The sequence below is a fragment of the Triticum aestivum genome, chromosome 6A, assembly GCF_018294505.1.
Source record: "Triticum aestivum cultivar Chinese Spring chromosome 6A, IWGSC CS RefSeq v2.1, whole genome shotgun sequence".
Taxonomy (NCBI): Eukaryota; Viridiplantae; Streptophyta; class Magnoliopsida; order Poales; family Poaceae; genus Triticum; species Triticum aestivum.
In genome coordinates, this window is record NC_057809.1 from 416,691,715 (window position 1) to 416,706,524 (window position 14,810).

The window sequence follows — 14,810 nt, forward strand, 5'->3', positions numbered from 1 at the left end:
GCCCAGGGCCTTTGCCTATAAATAGGACTAGCCACCCCCAGGGGAGAGAGGATGGAGGATCGGCCAACCCAGAAACAAGCTGGGATCGGATCGAGTAGCATCACACAGAGAGAGAGAGAAGGGTGACTGAACTCCTCCTAGCAGTTCATCGCCCCAGCCAAGAACAGACCCTCGTGAGGCTGTTCCTCCTTGTATTGCTCATCATCATCAGCCCAAGAGGCAATCCACCACACCACAAACTAGAGTAGGGTATTACACCACAATGGTGGCCCGAACTAGTATAAACCCTATGTCTCTTGTGCTGTTCTTTCCATAGCTTAGATCTTAGTGTGGCGGTGGGGTGCAGGTAGGTAGAAGGCGAAATCTCCGCGCGCACCCCAGTGTTCGAACCTCAAGGGTCTGCCGAAACCCAAAATCCGACATTTGGCGCACCAGGTAGGGGTGCGCCGGGATTCGTCTTCCACCGCCCCGTTCTCCTCCAACCATCGCGTCCATGTCTGACGCCCGTCGGGCCCGCGCCGAGCGCCAAGCCACTCTCGCTTCCCGCGTCGCCCAGACGGCTCCTGTCGGCGGGCGTCCTCGCCGTTCCCCGTCACCTACCGTCAACGCCGCCACCGGCCCGGTGGGAAATGAGCAACAAGCATCATCTTAGCATCCGTCCGTGCGGCAAGACGGCCGCACCGCTACTCCCTCGCTCACCCCAGCAGGTTCTTCGTCCCACATGCTCCGAGCACCCATGGAGGCTCGAGCTGCGCTCATCGCGGTAAATGAGCTCTTGCGCTACCGTCCCGTCGAGGACGTCTACGAAGAATGGCTCGACCGCGTCACCGAGCTCGTCCGCGCCGTAGGGGGCTCTACTGCGCCGTCCGTTCCGCTGCACCGCACCCCGCCCTGCGCGGGCGAGGAAGCTCCGGGGGCGCCCCAGCCGCCTCCTCCTCAAGAAGGCGCCCAGGCTCCAAGGCACGTGGCCCCTGGGCGGAACCCGCTCCTTCAGGTGCCAGCGCGGCAAGAGCAAAGCTGTCAAGAAGTCCCTCGCCCGCAAGAAGCTGCCCGGGCGCTCCCTGCTCCGGCACGTCGCGGCCATGCTCCTGCTCCCGCACGTCCAGACCCCGCGCTGCTCCCAGCTGCAGCGCATGGGCACCTACAAGACCAAGCTCTCCGTCACCCAAGGCCTCATGTGGCCACAGCAGGCTACCGTGCCTTCACCACCGAGCTACGCAGCGTCACGTGGCCCGGCAAGTTCAAGCCAGACATGCCTCCTTGTTACGACGGCACGGCCGACCCTGCGGAGTTCCTCCAGCTCTATGAGATGGGCATCGAAGCTGCCAACGGAGACGAGAAGGTCATGGCGAACTGGTTTCCCATGGCGCTCAAGGACGGGGCCCGCACCTTGCTGCTGAACCTAGCTCCAGGCACGATCTCCTCCTGGGACGAGATTCGCACCCGCTTCATCGCCAACTTCCAAGGTACTCGCGACCGGCCACCCGCCATGAGCGACATGCACCGCATCAAGCAACAACCCAGAGAGACCCTGCAGAAGTACATCCAGCGCTTCAACAACGCACGCCTCAAGATTCCCAAGGTGACCGAGGAGGCCATCATCTCAGCCTTCTCCGACGGCGTGCGCGACGTGAAGATGAAGGAGGAGCTGGCGATGCGTGAAGACCTGTGCACTTCCTTGGAGCTGTTCAACTTGGCGACCAAGTGCGCCAGGGTTGAGGAAGGGCGTCTCTCCCTCCTCGAGCTGCCTGCCGCGGACCCAGAAGAGAAGAAGCCCAAGGCCAAGGATGTGAAGCGCAAGGGGGCTGCCGTGCTCGCGGTAGAACCAGACACCAAGCGGGGCAGAGATCAGCCCGAATCTTCCAAGGGCAGTCGGTACTGTGTGTACCACGACCTCCACACCCACAACACCAACGAATGTCATGAGCTCCGACCCGTGCGAGAAGGAAGGATCGGCCGTCGTCCCGACCGCGGTGACCCGGGCTACGGTCGAGGAGGAGGAAGGAACGCAGGACGCTGGGAAGACCGCTGCCCGCGCCAAGGGTGGCGCGATTGACCTCGCGAGGATCGCTGGCAAGACCTGCCTCGCGAGGGAGACTGGAGGGATCAGCCTCGCGAGAATCGCGCGCAAGGCAACGCAGGCCTCCCTCCGCTGCCGCCACAGCCAAGGAGAAACGAGGACTGCCATCAGGACGAGAGGGCTGGGGGCTTCTAGGAGCCGCGCGCGATCGCCTGCATCCTAGGCGGGGCTCAAGCCCCAGCCTCTCAACGCATGTTCAAGCAGTTCGCCCGCGAAGTGAATGCAGTCCTCCCCAAGCTCTAAGCCACGCGCCCTCTCAGGTGGTCGGCGTGCGCCATCACATTCAGCTCAGGGGATCAGCTCAAGTGTGTGGCCACGGCCGGAGTCCTCCCGATGCTTTGTTCCCTAATCATCAGCAACGTGCTGGTCACCAGGACCCTCATCGATGGCGGAGCAGGGCTCAACGTCCTGTCCGTGGAAACATTCAACAATATCCAAGTGCCCTAGAACCAGCTTTAGCCAACCAAGCCTTTCTCTGGAGTCACCGACGGCTCCACGGTCCCGATTGGGCAGGTCCGCCTCCCTGTCACCTTCAGGGCACGCAACAACTACCGCACCGAGCTCATCGACTTCGACATCGCTCACATTCGCCTGCCGTACAACGCCATCCTTGGGTACCCAGCGTTGGCCAAGTTCATGGCCGTGACTCACCACGGCTACAACGTCCTCAAGATGCCATGAAGTGGCAGAGTCATCACGGTGCCCTGTGAAGAGAAGGACGCGGTGTGTTCCCTGGAACGAGCCTTTCAGGCCGCATCACTGGAAGACCCGGATCGCGGAAGTAGGAGGCTTCCCGAGGCCACCCCCAAGAAGAAGAAGACATCGTCCGGCCCGGCTCCTCAGGAGGCAGGCCCCTCAGGGCCCGCGCCTGCCCAGGGGGAACCTCCTTCCATCGCATAGGAAAGCGCGCCCGGCGCCCTCCTCAGGCAGGGCTCGGGGGCTCTCCCTTGGAGGGCCACTGACCTGGCTAGGGTCACGAGGGAGGCGCTTGGGCACCACATGGAGGCGTGTTTCGAAGCACGTTTCCCTCAAGAAGGAGTAAGGCAAGGAGGGCCAGACCCTCAGGAGTTCGTCAGCAAGGCCATTCAGGAGCTACAGGAGTCAAGAGTCATGAGAGGCGGCCGCCGCCTACCAGCTGAGGCTCCCCATCCAGGCGAGGATGGTGGGCTGCGCGTCTGCATCGACATACCAGGGCTCAATCGATTCGCCTCTCTGGAGCGCCTCTGGCCCTTGCGAGTGGGGCGCTGCGAAGGTCCGCCACAGAGCTATGTTCGCATGCCTTACGGCTTGCCGAGCGCGGTTGCCACGTACCAGCGCCTCATGAGGGGCATCATGGAGGCTCAAGAGGGCAGGCGTTCCGCAGCCCTGGCGGAGATGGAGACGGTCCGCGAGGAGCCACCAGCGCCTCCGGAGCCTCCCGAGGCCCCTGGGCCTACGGGCTCGTGAGGATCGGCTTCCGCAGCCACCAAGTCTGCTACACCAACGCTGCTTCGTCCTCAACATCATCAGGTGACATCTTTCAGGTTTCATTTCCAGCTGGGAGCGCCCCCCAGGGCTGCATTATTCCTAGGCCGCGTGGGTCCGTCCCTGCGGCATGTATCCCTTTTATTTCATGTTGTTAGCTTACCTTGTTGGGGGCGCCCCTCAGGCTGCATCATCCCCAAGTCGCTCGGGCCTGACCCAGTTATGTCCGCCTTCCCAGCATCTATTTGAATGATTCCACTCCTTCACGGCTAATGTGTTTGACCTAGTTGCCCGCTCAACTGACGCCAACTGACGGAGCTGCTCCCAAAAGGGCACGGCGCTTGTGCATGGGTCCGTCCCTGCAACGCTGACAAACCTGAATGGCTGAGCTCGAGGGCCGGGACCCGAGGACGTAGAGCAGAAAGGGGAGCAAAGGCGAGAGGGGAGGGACACGCGAGGACCTCGCCGAGCAACCTCACGCCTGCTGACGCACGGACCCGGCGACACACCAGGGAGCGGTCCCTGATTCTCGAGATAAGTAACCACCCAGAAGCACCAGCTATCGTGGCACCATCCCCGCACCTAATGCAATCCCTTGTTAGCAACGCCGCTCTCCTTTCTCACCGAACGACGGCTGCTTGAGCGCCAAAGGGGACCTCCTGAGCATCGCGACTCAGGGGCTCTTACCGGACCCCGGGTCGCTCACCTCCTGGCCTTGACCACGGCATCGCTACCTGGCATACCAGCGACGGCTGAAGCCGCCTTGGGACTGGGACCTGTCGGCGCAGAGCACCAAGCCCTCATGACGTTCGAAAGGGAGAACTGAGCTAAGACGGAATGAGCAACTCGCACAATTCTACAACAAGGGTTATATTAACAAACAGGATCACAAGCACCTTACAAGCCCCCACGGGACGCGTCTTTGATTCCTCGCAGGGAACAGATCCTAAAAGGACGCTAACTACACGCGCCCCTGCAAAAGACGCCATCATCAACATTGGGCCATCAAGCACCGGCGCCAACCCCGTCCAGATCAGAGTCGGTGACGGCCTGACGAGCCCGCCCTGCTCCAGGAGCGGCGCCGGCTCGGGGGCTCGTAGCTGTCGTCACTCGTCTTCGGGGTCGCGAAGAGCTCGCCGGAGTCGCTGGATCCTCCGACGCCTCCGCCGCCTGAGAAGCCACCAAGGGAGCGGTCGGCGGGCCTAGCCCTCGCCATAGCAGGGTCCCGACCACCTCTCCCAGGGCAGCACTCCAACCGGCGCCCGTTCGCATCGAAGACCTTGAAGAACATCATCGAAGCACCGTCGTACACCAAGTGGATCGCGAAGGCGCCTCTTGTCCTGCAAACCCGGGCTATTTCGCCCCAGCCTCGAGTCATGAAGACCTCTCCCGGGGCAACGACCTCAACCTCTACCTCGGTCGCGAGGGTGCTGCAGCTGGCGTGCTGCAGCCAAAGCTCCAGGAGTTCTCCCTGCGGGACGATGGAGGCGAAGAAGGGAGGAAGGCGAATCCAAGACTGAGGAGGCATGGCGGTGTGGAGCACGAACTCTTGGGAGGAGCCCTCGGTGTGGATCCCAGGGGGGACGACCCACACCTTCGTGACCCGTCGGCGCCGACGGCGGCGCCGCCCGTGGCAACCAGCATCGACTCCTTCAGAGCCCTCGATGTGGGCATACAAGGGAAGCGGGAACCCCAGCGGTGGCCGCTCGCACCAGGGCCTCGACACCACCTGATGGGCCCCCTCGTCCCGGCGGCAGAGGGCGAGCCGTTTCTTCGGCGGGAGCGGGTCTGGTTCCTCCCTGGGAGCCTTTCCCTTCTCTGCCACTGAGAACTGGCGGATCGGAGCCATCGTAGCAAGATGGAGCAAGGACCGGGAAGAAGGAGAAGCAAGAAGAGATGGACAGGAAGGGCCCGTGCCGTCCCGTACTTATAGCCGGCGAGGGCCAACCGTCGGCCTCCAGGATCGCAGGTAATCATGACCCGCTTTGCATGCAGGGACTTGTCCAGTCCATGTAGTTGCCAAGGCACCATGGGGAAGTGGAGACGCCCACGTCCAACCAACCGCCACGCGGCGCCCAAGCCGCAGGCTGTTAGGGCCCGTGGCGCTTTGCCCTTGCCCTTTCGCCTCCCTGCACGGCCAAGTCCTGGCGCGCCTTGGGCCCGGGGGCTACTGTCGGCGTTCTGGGAACGGGGTTCCCCAGACTTGCCTGCCTGCGGCCTGCGGCGTGGCTCAAAGGGGGGCCCAGCGCGGCCCATCTTCATCAACACAGAACCAAGACCCTCGCGAGGGGCCAAGCCTCGCGGGGCGGACGACACGGAGCTTCCTCAGGCACGGCCTCATCAGGCTGGCTCGTGAGGAGGCAGAGAGATCAAGGCGGGGTACCTCACGAGGTGCCCGTGACGCAAGCCATGACGATCAAGGGCGCCAAGCGGGCGCCAGCCCGCGCAGTGTCCTCCTTTCCTCTTTGGTGCAAAGGGAGCAAGCGCAGGCGAGAGCATCAAGCAAAGGCACCCGTTTTGGTGCAACGAGACGAAGACCAGCCCAACGGCAGGGAGGAAGTCATTGTGGAGCCCAAGCCAGTGTCACCACCAGAGCCTTTGGCAGGCGAGGACCAACTTTAGTCAGGATAAGTGTACCAGATGTTCCCCTTCAAAATGGCCAATTGTTGGCGCCCTTCCCGCTCAATATTTGGGAAGGGGCCCAGGGCCTTTGCCTATAAATAGGACTAGCCACCCCCAGGGGAGAGAGGATGGAAGATCGTCCAACCCAAAAACAAGCTGGGATCGGATCGAGTAGCATCACACACAGAGAGAGAGAGAGAGAAGGGTGACTGAACTCCTCCTAGCAGTTCATCGCCCCAGCCAAGAACGGACCCTCGTGAGGCTGTTCCTCCTTGTATTGCTCATCATCATCAGCCCAAGAGGCAATCCACCACACCACAAACTAGAGTAGGGTATTACACCACAATGGTGGCCCGAACTAGTATAAACCCTGTGTCTCTTGTGCTGTTCTTTCCATAGCTTAGATCTTAGCATGGAGGTGGGGTGCAGGTAGGTAGAAGGCGAAATCTCCGCGCACACCCCAGTGTTCGAACCTCAAGGGTCTGCTGGAACCCGAAATCCAACAGCTGGGCCAAAACTTAAGTCATATCGATGCATATAATGGCGAAAAAAGGTACATGTGGAAGAATAACACATGTGTGGGGCATAAAGCCCGGAAAAATGATTAGATTAAGCTTCTGTATAAGAAGCCCCCAAGTATAATGAGCGCGGCTAGCGCATCATGATTGTGTAACCAAGACACAAGTTTAGCCCTTTAGGGCCTGGAAGAGAAATAAAAAAAGGAGAGAAAGAGAGAAAAGACAGATATGCAGAAAATTGACGGAGGTGAGGAGACAAACATAGAGTCCGGTGATAGGCATAGAATCTTCGGAGTCTGGCTGCGTTCCATGGGTTTGGCTCGAGTCAATTATCTGATGCATCCCACAGACGGTACACTCCGCCGGTCAGAACCTGGTCAATAATGAAGGGACCTTCCCATTTGGGCCTGAGCTTGTTCTTTTTCTTCTTTGGCAGGCGTAGAACTAGTTCGCCAACGTTATAGGTTTTGGCCCGTACTTCTCTGCTTTGATACCTTCGAGCCTGTTGCTGATAGAATGCGGAACGGGCTTTTGCCACGTCGCGCTCCTCCTCCAGGGCGTCCAAACTGTCCTGCCGATCGAGCTCGGCCTCTGCGCCGTACACCATGAAAAATGGTGTGTATCCGGTAGTGCGATTCGGCATGGTCCGCAGCCCCCATAGTACAGAGTCGAGCTCCTCTACCCAGTGCGTGTTTGATTCCTTTAAGGACTGCACTAATCTGGGCTTAATGCCGCTCATGATAAAACCATTCGCTCGCTCGACTTGACCGTTAGTTTGTGGGTGATAGACAGAAGCATAATCGAGCTTGATGCCCATGTTGCTGCACCAAAGTTTCACTTCGTCGGCTGTAAATTTCGTGCCGTTGTCAGTGATGATGCTGTGGGGGACACCATAACGGTGTATGACCCCGGATATGACGTCTATCACTAGTCCGGATTCAGCCGTTTTGACAGGTTTGGCTTCTATCCATTTGGTGAATTTATCCACCATGACCTGTAAGTATTTTTTTATTATGGGTTCCCCCTTTAAGGGGTCCGACCATATCAAGCCCCCAGACTGCAAAGGGCCATGTAATGGGGATTGTTTGGAGAGCAGTAGGTGGCATATGGCTTTGGTTTGCAAAGAGCTGGCAACCGACGCAATGCTGGACCAGATGCTGCGCATCTGCCCAGGTCGTCGGCCAATAGAAACCTGTACGGAAGGCCTTGCTTACAAGGGCCCGTGCTGCGGCGTGGTGGCCGCCGAGTCCGGCATGGATTTCTGCCAAAAGCTTCCGCCCTTCCTCTTCGGAGATGCACCTTTGAAGGACTCCGGTAGTGCTTTTCTTATAAAGCTCTCCCTCGTGGACCTTGTAGGCTTTAGATCGCCGCACTATGCAGCATGCCTCATTTTGGTCCTGGGTTAGTTCCTGCCTGGTTAGGTAGGCCAGGAATGGTTCTGTCCACGGGGCGATGACGGCCATTATTACATGGGCTGAAGGTGTTATTTTGATGGCAGAGCCTCCGATTGTGTCAGAGTGTTCGGTATCTGGGGTTGTGGCCAGGTCCGGACTATTGTTGCCGGTGTCCCCTTCCCATACCACGGATGGTTCAAACAGTTTTTCCAGGAAGATGTTAGGTGGGACAGGGTCGTGTTTAGCGCCGATACGGGCGAGGATGTCCACCGCCTGGTTGTTTTCCTGAGCCACATGGTGAAATTCAAGCCCCTTGAACCGAGCTGACATTTTGAGGACGGTGTTGTGATATGCCGGTATTTTCGGATCCTTGGCATCGAAGTCTCCATTTATTTGGGATATTGCGAGGTTCGAGTCCCCACGCACCTCCAAGCGTTGAATGCCCATGGAAACTGCCATCCGGAGACCGTGTAACAGGGCCTCGTATTCGGCTGTGTTGTTGGAGTCTGTATATAGTATTTGGAGTACGTATTGCACTGTATCTCCGGTGGGAGACGTCAAGACGACGCCAGCCCCCAGACCAGCTAGCATTTTAGAGCCGTCGAAGTGCATGATCCAATTGAAGTATGCGTCGTACTCTTTAGGGAGTTCGGCTTCTGTCCATTCGGCTATGAAATCAGCCAGTACTTGCGACTTAATGGCTCGTTGTGGTTTATATGTTATGTCGAATGGGAGGAGCTAGATAGCCCATTTGGCAATCCGGCCCGTGGCATCGCGGTTGTTTATTATGTCGTTGAGTGGTACTTCGGAGGCCACCGTAATTGAACACTCTTGAAAGTAGTGTCGTAATTTCCGGGATGCCATGAATACCGCGTATGCTATCTTTTGATAATGTGGGTACCGTGATTTGCATGGAGTGAGGACGGTGGATACATAATATACCGGCTTTTGAAGTGGGAATTTATGTCCGTCCATCTCTCGTTCGACGACGAGCACTGCGCTTATAACTTGGTGAGTTGCCGCTATATATAATAGCATTGGTTTGCCAACATTTGGTGCGGCCAAGATTGGGTTGGTGGCCAGGATGGCTTTTATTTCTTCCAGTCCGGCCATGGCTGCGTCCGTCCACTCGAAATGTTCGGTGCGTCGAAGAAGGCGATAAAGGGGGAGTGCCTTTTCTCCTAGTCAGGAGATAAAGCGGCTTAAAGCCGCCACACATCTAGTTAACTTCTGGATTTGCTTGAGGTTAGTTGGGATAGCCAACTGCGACAGAGCCCGGATTTTGGCCGGATTTGCTTCAATTCCTCTGCTGGAGACGATAAAGCCTAGGGGCTTTCCGGTGGGTACGCCAAAACGCATATTTCTGGATTGAGCTTAATGTCGTATGTTCGGAGATTGTCGAGCGTGAGCCTCAAGTCGTCTATTAAGTAGTCGACGTGTCTGGTTTTAACGACCACATCATCGACGTATGTCTCCACTGTTTTGCCGATCTTCTTTTTCAGACATGTCTGAATCATGCGCTGATACGTCACGCCGGCGTTTTTGAGCCCGAAGGGCATTGTGTTAAAATAGAAGGGGCCATATGGAGTGATAAATGCTGTTGTGGCTTCGTCGGACTCCGCCATCTTAATTTGGTGGTAACCGGAGTATGCGTCGAGGAAGCACAATGAGCCGTGTCCTGTGGTAGCGTCGATAATTTGATCGATGCGAGGGAGGGGGAAGGGATCCTTTGGGCAAGCCTTATTAAGGTCCTTGAAGTCGACGCATAGGCACCAGGATTTGTCCTTCTTTGGCACCATCACCAGTTTTGCTAGCCAGTCCGGATGCTTTATCTCTCTAATGAATCCGGCCTCCAGTAATTTGGCTAGCTCTTCTCCCATGGCTTGTCGCTTAGGTTCGGAGAAACGCCGGAGAGTCTGCTTGACCGGCTTGAATCCTTTTAGAATGTTAAGGCTATGCTCAGCCAGCCTGCGTGGGATTCCTAGCATGTCTGAAGGATGCCAGGCGAATATGTCCCAATTCTCGCGCAGGAACTCCCGTAGTGCAGCGTCTACGGCGGGGTTTAGCTGTGTCCCAATGGACGTTGTTTTTGTGGGGTCCGTTGGATGGACTTGGAATTTGACTATTTCATCCGCTGGTTTAAAGGAGGTGGACTTGGATCTTTTGTCTAGTATCACGTCGTCCCTGTCCACTGTGGAGCGCAGCGCGGTTAATTCCACTGCCACAAGGGCTTCGGATAATGCCTCGAGGGCCAGTGCGGCTATTTTGTTCTCGGCGCGGAGTGCTATGTCCGGATCACTAGCTAGAGTGATGATTCCATTGGGCCCGGGCATTTTGAGCTTCATGTACCCGTAATGGGGTATGGCTTGAAAAATCATGAATGCATGCCGCCCTAGAAGGGCGTGGTATCTGCTACTAAACGGGGCCACTTGGAATGTGATTTCTTCGGACCTGTAATTCTCCGAGTGTCGAATACCACATCTAGTGTGATTTTCCCAGCGCAATGTGCGTCCTGACTGGGATGATTCCTTGGAAGGTCGTGCTGCTTTGCTCAATACGGTTGTTGTCTAGTTCCATTTTTTGAAGAGTCTCCTCATAAATGAGGTTTAATCCGCCGCCGCCGTCCATGAGTACTTTAGTGAGCCGAAAGTCGTCCACAATTGTACTGAGGACCAAAGCGACTGGTGCTCGGGCTGTTCGGAATTTAGGTTCGTCACTGGCATTGAAAGTGATAGCCGTGTCGCTCCATGGATTTATTGCTGCCACGTGGCAGACTTCGGCAAGGCTACGGAGTGTTCGCTTACGTCTATTATTTGAGGCGAAGGTCTCGAAGACTGGCAATACTGTATTGTTATCCATGGGAAGGTGCTCTGGGGTGTTTTGGATGAGGAGATCCTCACCGCTCTTGGCCACCTGCCGGAGTACCCAACATGCTCTAAGGCTATGTGTTGGTATGGTATCCGCTGTACTATGAATTTTGCAGGGCCCGTTAAGCCATCCCTCCAATACGGTTCCATGCCCTGTAGTGGGCTTTTGCTTCTTTGTAATTGAGTCGGGTGACTTATGAGAGTGCACCCTTTTAGTTCAGACTGGGGGTTTTGTCAGAACCGGATTGTCCCAAAATTGTGTTTGGGTTTTCCAGGTGCTTTCCATCGCACAGTATTTCCGTACTATGGCCGCCAAGTCAGCGAAGTGTGCTATGTCACAGCGACTGTCGGTGTCAAAACCGGCGGATCTCGGGTAGGGGGTCCCGAACTGTGTGTCTAGGCCGGATGGTAACAGGAGGCAAGGGACACGAAGTTTTACCCAGGTTCGGGCCCTCTCGATGGAGGTAAAACCCTATGTCCTGCTTGATTAATATTGATGATATGGGTAGTACAAGAGTAGATCTATCACGAGATCAGAGAGGCTAAACCCTAGAAGCTAGCCTATGGTATGATTGTTGATGTGTATGTTGTATATGTTCTATCGACTAGCCTGGCCCTGGTTTATATAATGCACCAGAGGCCTAGGTTAAAAAGAGTCCTAGCCGAATACGCCGATGGAGAGAAGTCCTTGTCTTGATCGCCAAGTCTTTGTGGAATCTTCCTTGTATGCGGCAGCTGTTCGAACTGGCCCATGAGTATACAGCCATGGGGGGCCTCGGCCCAATCTAATAGAACGGGAGACGACGTGGTGAGTACCCCCTAGTCCAGGACACCGTCAGTAGCCCCCTGAACCGGTCTTCAAGTTAGGGACGCTCCTCGATTCTTCCGAACTGTTCTTCATCTTCGGTCGTCGGTCTTGAAAACTGGTTCAACAAATCTTCTTTATCTTCGATCTTGAGGATCGCCGAAATGCATTCGACGAGTTTACACGTCGGGTATCCGAGGAGGCCCTTTAAGTTTTCGGCCTTTACCAATGCCTTGTTATTTTTATGCCACACCTCGGGTTTGAAGTTCTTCCCGGGCGGCAGAGTCCTCTTGCGTCCGAGCTCCAATGTCGGACTATATTCGAGGTATCTTTTGCAACCGAGCACTAATGCCGGACCGCTTCCCAGCTCTAACGCCGGAATGTATCTGAGCTCCAATGCCGGACTATGTATCCAAGCTCCAACGCCGGACTATGTATCCGAACTCCAACGCCGGACCGTATATCCGAGCTCCAACGCCGGACTGTATCCGAGCTCCAACACCGGACTATATCCGAGGTGTCGTAAATCACCTTCGTTCAAAGGAGTTTAGCCGAGCTTAATGCCGGAAATGCCCTCTATGGAGCCAGCCACTAGCGCCCGAGCTTTATGCCGGGCTACTTCCGAGATGGTGCACCACCCCGAATGTGGGCCGATTTTTGTGAATATTTTTTATTGGTGCAATTTATTCTCTGCCGAGATATATAGCCAGTAGCCCTCAAGGTGTGTATCAGTCTAAAACCCAAGATGCACCTGAAGGATGACGTAAGACCGCTGATCCTAGTAGCCGCTGAGACTCAGGTTGATTTGCAAAATCGGCCTGAGGATCAAGTCCAAGCTCGGCAGAATACTTCGGGACACTAAAAGCGGCGTTCTTAGTCCTCGAGACTCAGGTTGGGTGCGGCCGACCAACCTGAGGATCAAAATCTCCTCGGAAACTATATTGCACATAAAATTTTCTGCATTGGACAAGCAATGCAGTAGCCCCCGAGACACTGGTCGGGTGGCAACACCAGATCAGGGGATCGATGTGCCCTTTTAATATTTGTAAATAATAAGCCCGAAGCCCAGTAGCCCCCGAGCCTTAATGCAGGCACGGGTGGCCGAATTAAGGATCAATATCCATAGTAAAATCACAAATTATGTGTAATGACTCTATGTATCCATGTACTTTACGTCATTAATGCTCAGATCCGCATTGTACAAAACTTTGTTGACCGACCATCAACTTCCACCTCCTCGGCCAGTAGTCGAGGAGTGTTTGTCCTACTTTATAAAGCCTTTATGAGGGCAAACATTTACAACAAACAAGGCAATCTGGCCATACAGTTTTATAAAAAAAGGTACGCAGAGAGTTATATTACTGTTTAACAGAAGAAATGTCTTCCAAAGAAAATAGTCCCGCTATCGGTTCCTTTCTTTGGGTTGTCATGCTAAGCATGATCATTAAACCTCAGCTCTAATGTAAGAGCAAAATATTGAGGATTTAGTTTGGGAGGCCAGTTAATAGCCCCCGGTAGTGTTCGGCGACAGTTGGGGTCAAGCCGTAAACACTTCGGCCAATGTTATGAACGGCCCATCATTTAACATAGTCATCGGATCGCTGACCAGTTTACGCTTATTGTGAAAGTCAGTTTTCGGCTTTCTCCACTGAGGTGCTTAACCATGTGAGCTGGAAGCACAATCGCAGTGGTTCTCCCTTTGCATGCCTAGCCGAACAAAACGGAATGTAGGAAGCAAGTGCAGGAGCCGGGCAACCCAACTATTGACCGAAGACACAATTCGAAACCGATGCATATATAGCAATATCTGAGAATGTTTTTGCCGAATCCTTAAAGGTGTCTGGTGTTGCACTGCGAGACTAATGCTGGAAAAGCACAAATAGTTTAAAAGTGCCAAAAAGCTTGGAAAACCAAGAAACGTCAGTAAAAACATGACGTCCGAACAATATCAAGTGTTCGGTGCCAATCCGAAAGTTGGTCTTAAAAAAAAGAAGTGCTTCTGTCGTGTTTTAACATGATACATCCTATCTCAAGAGTTCGAGCGGGTCAGCCTATGGCTTCAACCTCCTATCCCGAGGGCGGAGTACTTACCATCAGGCCAGTTTAGCAAACTAAACTCTAGCGGCTTTGAGAGAGAAATTAGGCTCCCCGACTAGTGACCGCACACTCGTGTCGAAAAAAGGAGTGATAAATAATAATAATAATAAAACTTTGCAATGACTAAGAAGAAGAACACTTATTATAAAATGGCTCAAATAAACATAAGAGCCCCAACGTGACTTGGGTAGAAGAATGATTGCATGTACCGAAGTACTTATATCATATCTATGTTCAACCAAACTTTAAACGCGTCATAACCGACCATCAGCTTCTCCCTCTTCGGTCAAGGACCAAAAAGTGTTATGTACTCCATCGGTCGAGAATATCGATGGTGTTTCCAATAACCAGGCAATCAGGCCATAAGGCTGTAACAGACAAAGCGCACGCAGGGAACTTATGCTATATTACCGTGAAGTGTAAGAAGCATCTTCGAAGAAAATAATACCCCCACTGATACCTTTCTTCAGTGCTCATTGTTATTATGAGACTTGTGGAATAGATTTTTTGTACTCATGAGTTCCGTTGTGTGCCGACCATCATTGAAAACAATAAGAGCGCTAGCTTTCGGCTTCACCCAGTCTGAGGTCCGGCTCAGGCGACCCGATCGTGACAATCGCAGAGGTTCTCCCTTTACTCCCTAGCCGAACAATTGGGAATGTAGGGGTAAACACAGAAGCGAGGCAACCCATCTTGCAAATCGCTTAAGTCAATATGGTGCATATTGTGGCGTAATACACGAACAAGGAACGAAGTCGTACAAGTATAATCATATGCAAGTGGAAAAGCTTCATGAAGGAAGCCCCCAAATGAATTAGGTATTTGAATTCATGTGTCGCAAACAAAGTTTGGACAAGGAAATTTTTTTACAAGCAACTATTTTCCAAAAAAGTATAATGCTTGGTCGAACCGAACACAAGTTAGAAATTAAAGCTTTGAGTATGAAAGCGACTTAGCTGGTTA